Here is a 5,514-nt window from a genome sequence, read left to right as displayed (position 1 = left end):
GTATCTTAATTGCTCAGAAGTTATCTCTCGGCAACTGGACAATGCATCCCTCCGTATCTTAATTGCTCAGAAGTTATCTCTCGGCAACTGGACGATGCATCGTTCTGTGTCTAAGTTGTGTGTCTTGCTATGTACACGGCGAACACCATGAGTGTTTTATTCTTTATGAGCGAGTAGTCTATCGGCAGACATCACACCGCGCAAACAAGTCGTTTCGTGAGGATTCGGTCATTGAATTGGCTAAGAGTTGTGATGACTCTTGCAATTGGTTTCTATTGAGTTTCGTGATAACATAAGGAGCGATCTTATCTCACGAAAACTAATTACATCGCAAAAAAAACTAAACACTGTAAATTCGTATATTTTCGGATATTTGTATTTTATATATATTTAAATATGTAATTTTATCATAATTTATGTAATTATATGGAATCTTTTTTCTTACTAACTGAAGGAGGAAAGGTGGCTAACAAGGATCGAGCCGACGACCCACTCACGACGGAACGTTTAGAGCGAGCCTTGGAGCCTCTCGTTCTTATGCAATCCGACAACACACACGTACGTGTATAATGATAACGTTATAATTTTTGTGTTAACTTGGAGAAATGTTACGACTATTTTAAGATCTAACTATGTAGGCCATCGGTTCCTTTGGACAATTAAAAAACCTAGGTGACCTTTCTTACAAGTTTAACACAAAAATTACAATGGTCGAGAGAGTCCTTCATTATACGTGACAGAAAGCCAACGCCTGTCTCTGATTATCCATTAGGCCTTCGTGATTATTTATCCACCTGCTACAAGATTGGCAAGAACTCACTACATCATGTGATACTTTTGTTTGGCTTGTTGTGAGAGTGCAGGGAGTTGTAGTACGGTGCAGACGAATGGCCTGGGTGACTAACCAGACTTTACTGCGAAAAACCAAACTGGCCATCCCCATTCAGCCATCAAGTGTCGAGCCTTAAAAAGTTAATGAACGAGCGTGTAAGAGTAACAGCCCGTCCGCTTCAGCCATCAAGCATCGAACCTTAAAAAGTTAGCTCATAAGAGTAACAGACTATCATGTATAGACCATCATGTGAAGCCGTTGGTTAACGAACGAGCGCGTAAGAGTAACGGCCCGTCTCCTTCAGCCATCAAGCATCGAGCCTTAAAAAGTTAGCGCAAGAGTAACTGACTATATCCCCTTATACCGTCGACCGTCAGGCTTTAAAAAGTTAACGAACGAGCGCGTAAGAGTAACGGCCCGTCTCCTTCAGCCATCAAGCATCGAGCCTTGAAAATTAGCGAAAAAACCTCGCGTTAAAACAAATTAAGGTTAAAGTTAGTGTGTGAGAGTAACGGTGGCTTTGCTTGTGTTGCTTGCAGAGGCTGCGCATGCTCGAGCATCGGCTCAGCATGATGGCGAACCAGCAGAGTGGGCAGGGCAACATCCTCTGGCACCGCGACTGGTGGATCGTCGTCGTCATGCTCGCCTTTCAAGCCGTGCTGCACTGGCTCTTCAAGGGCTGATGACGTCACCTCGATCGACTCGGCGGGGCAGGAAGAGGGAGAGAGAGAAGGGGGAGGGGGAAGAGAGAGAGGAGGGGGAAGAGAGAGAATGGGGAGGGGGAAGAGAGAGGGGGAGGGAGAGGAAACTTCCAGGCCATGCTGCACTGGCTCTTCAAGGGCTGATGACGTCACGTCGCGGCAGGGCAGGGCGGGAAGACGGAGAGAAGGGGGAGGGGGAGGGAGAGGAAATAAGGGAGAGATTGAGAGTGAAAGTAAAAGAGAGAGTGAGAGAAAGAGAAAGAGAGAGAGTGTGTGTGTGTGCGTGCGTGCGTGCGTGCGTGCGTGTGAGGGAGATAGAGAGAGAGAAAGAGGGGGTGGCATGGATGAGAGAAAGAGAGAGGGGGAGCGCGCGCGTCAGAAAATGGTGGTCCTGCCCTGCTTCGCGATAACAAATCAAATGTTCTCGGCAAGAGATCACTCTGCAGGGTGACTTACCCAAGCAAGCGCAACGTTGGAATTCCACACCGCCGTGTACATGCGTGGACAACACAGCGGCGTGTGCGTAGAAACGCAATAGCAACGTGTCCTTCCTTTTTGTAAACCATATATAGCGGCGCGGTGCTAGAAGAAACCAGACGTAATGTTCCAGTGTTCTGTGTTGACGTCAGACCGTGGTCTGCCGACAATGCAAGCAACATGTGTTATCGGCTGCTAGCTTCCTTCGACTACTCTCCCAGAATGAATCGAATGATGGCTTCGAAGAATGATGCAAACCATTAGTTTTGCACTGCGGTCGTTTCTTTGACCTGACCGCCGTATATATATATATACACACACACTATATATAATATATATATATACTATATAATATATATATATATATATATATAGTATATACATATCTACGCTACATATATGTGTGTTATGTATACATGTTAACGCACAGGCACACCGGGTGTTACTCTCGACAGCATTCGCATATCGAGGATCTGATCGCAGCTGTATACTGTGACGCATGTATAAACTCCTACATAGCTAGACAACAGATATGTCAAGTCGCAAGGTCTGGCGCATGCGCTGTTGAAGTGAGAATGCGAAAGTGCGTGCGTGCGTTGCGTGCGTGCGTGCGGCGCTCATGCTAGTCACACGCGGGAAATAATAGTCTAAATATCAAAAGCCTGTGAATGAGTGTGGTCGGACACCCGGTGATTATAGGCGGGCGAGTCCGTACCACGAGTATCGGTCGCAGGCACTTGGAGCAGCGTTTCAATAAAATATTAATGCTAAATAAATACGAAATCTATTTTACTAACAAAGTCTTAATGGTTTCTCTACTCTCTTTTCGCCCCTATTTATTGCTCGACAATTTCCTCCGTAAATTTCCGTGCAAATGCTTCTCTGCAACACTCACATCGTACACCGCAACGCACTCTTAACGCACCGCTGACGAATATTATACTATATATAGACTCATATAATCATCTAATATATATTATTTATACTATTGTGTCCAGTGTGCGGAGCGTGCGCGCGTGTACCCATGTGTGTTGCAAGAGGAGCATTTAAACGGAATTACCAGGAATTGTTCGCAATATAGACGAAAGAGAGTATGAGAAACCATTAAGACTTTCGGTATAAATAAGAGTTCGTATTTATTTAGCATTATTTTTATTGAGACGCCTCCAAAGTGCCTGTGGCGGAGGCGGCACCCGCTGCTCGCAAGTGTGAAATGTTTTAGTCGTTAAGCAGTATCGTTAGGCGGCCGAGTTGCGTTAGACACAGTCCGTGTTAGTGTAGCTGCTCGCATTGTCCGACCGCGTGCAGGGACGAACGGCTGTGGTTATATAGTCGATCTGTTATGAGTCAGTGCATCGAGTAGGCCAGGTCGACTGAACTTACCCTATACATAGCACATATTATAGTATAGATTTATATAGCAGTTATTATAATTATATATATATAATAGTTATAGTATAGTATATAAGTATAGTACATAGTATATATAATAGGTATAATTTTAGTGCTTGGAATTAATTTTTAGTGCGATCTGTTGGTGAGAATGGTCCAGAAGAGCAGGCAACGTAATGGAGGTGTATGTGCCAGTATCAGTAGAGGCAGGGGCGCGCACCGCATTTGTGCCACGGCTCAGTAATATAATAGTATATGCAAATGACTGGTACCATACACACATGTTGAGATATTATGAGATGAGAGATTCGTTACTAGTTTTAATAATATCATATGTTACGTGCAATGTCGACCGCACTGCTTTGCTAGTTAAGCTTACTATGGACAACGTTGTGACACTGTTTGGATTCATTAAATTGAAACGTTTCTGATGTATGGAACAGAGATAATGTATACAATTATCAATCTGCTTTAGAATATAAACATGGCCCGGGCTGGCATTTTGTTATTTTTCTGCCGACGAGTCAATTGGCTTACTCGTGTTGCCAACGCAGCAGGCGCCCACAGCCTTGAAAGTCCTTGGATTTTGTCCCTTAGTCCTTGAAAAGTCCTTAATATTTTGTCCTTTTTGTCATTGAAAGTCCTGTGAAAGAGGTCCAAATCCTTTTAGTGCTAATGTCCTAGAGTTTAAATTTTTGATCTAACAATAACCCAACCAGAGCAAAAAGCCGAGTCAGCAAGGAATCTTATGCTGGTTATCTGACGATCTATTCTAAAAGTCTTCAACTAAAAACTGATTAAATTTAAATTCAAAATCGCACATGTCCATCATAGGGAGAGTCTGTGTGAGCGGAGAAAGGTAGAATAGAGAAGTAACCTATATTTAAAGAATACGAGCATCCATGCCTGGCTGGTTGATGTGCCGGTAGTGCGTTTGTCTGGCGCATTGCGTGTGGATTGCGGCATCTTCCTGTCTGCATTCCTTGCCATTCCTCCGCCCCTACCTCCTCTTCTCTCCTCTTTCTTCCTCCTCCCCCTCTTTACTGCCGTTTCCCCTCAGTGATTGTCCCTCCCCCTCATCGCGGATAGTATCGCCGACGGCATCAGTTGCACGGTGAAAAGTTAGCCAGGCAAATGGGCCGGTTTCAGCCTCTACTGTTTTCAGCTACCAAAGCACAAATATGATTATACGGCTTAATACGCGTTTTTTCAGCCCACGCCAAAACAACATTACACATTCCACTAACGGACGCGCCACACGACGCGGTATGTCACACGCACGCGTGCGCGTGTATTATAGGCGTAAATTCACATTTTGTGCCTGCGCCGAGTGAAAAAGTTCGACTGAAATAACGGCCATTTGTACCTCTGCAAAAGTTTTTTCCATGCTTGACTGGTCGTGGGCGATACTATCTGCGAGAGGGAGTAATGGAATGTGATTTACTTTTATTCACTGTTAATGTTACTGCCTGACACTGTGACACAGCAGATAAAAGGTCTGCATAAAGAACAGGCAATTGTTTATTATTATTATTAAATCTTTATTGGCATGTAAATTCACTACAAATACATGTTACTAAAGAACAGTCTTGTTTCATGGATGAGCAAAATCTAATGAATGCAATAGTGTTGAGACAAGTTAAAATTAATAAAATTTCTCAGTGATACTAGTAGCCAAATAACATATGAATGTAATAGCATAGTTTACCGAGTAGAATAATAATTTACAATCAAGCTTATACATATTGTTACAGAGACTGGTGAACATATGATCTACGTTGAAACTGACGAATATGAAAACGTCATATTGGTAGCGTACGGTAAGTCAGAAAGCGAGGCTATAGCAGCTGGTTTATATCTGCTGTTCGGCACATCGTAGTTAAAAACACTATTTTTACTTATATATATGGAATTTAATCCATAATATATGATGACACTCTAAAAAAGCTATAAAAACAGAAATTAGTCGCAGATTGTTCTTGAAAAAGACTATGTCATTGAAAGATAGCAGCTGTGAAAAAATAAACTTCACACTTTGTGGCAACCATGAAGCGATTCATAACACACTAAACGATGCAAGACACAAAACGCAAGAGACACAAAAACTCACTG

The 5,514-nt window shown here is 43.1% G+C and overlaps 1 long non-coding RNA gene across 1 annotated transcript; it reads left to right on the top strand.

Annotated features, from left to right (window-relative positions):
• Window positions 1-454: 454 nt before the first annotated feature.
• On the top strand, window positions 455-1,565 carry LOC106807926. The gene is made up of 2 exons (XR_001393723.1): window positions 455-558; window positions 1,372-1,565. It is a non-coding gene; the product is annotated as an uncharacterized LOC106807926 (long non-coding RNA).
• The last annotated feature ends 3,949 nt before the right edge of the window (window positions 1,566-5,514 follow it).

Source organism: Priapulus caudatus, unplaced genomic scaffold, assembly GCF_000485595.1.
Source record: "Priapulus caudatus unplaced genomic scaffold, Priapulus_caudatus-5.0.1 Scaffold243, whole genome shotgun sequence".
In the NCBI taxonomy this organism is placed as follows: domain Eukaryota; kingdom Metazoa; phylum Priapulida; class Priapulimorpha; order Priapulimorphida; family Priapulidae; genus Priapulus; species Priapulus caudatus.
This window is presented reverse-complemented; position numbering and strand designations above follow the sequence as displayed.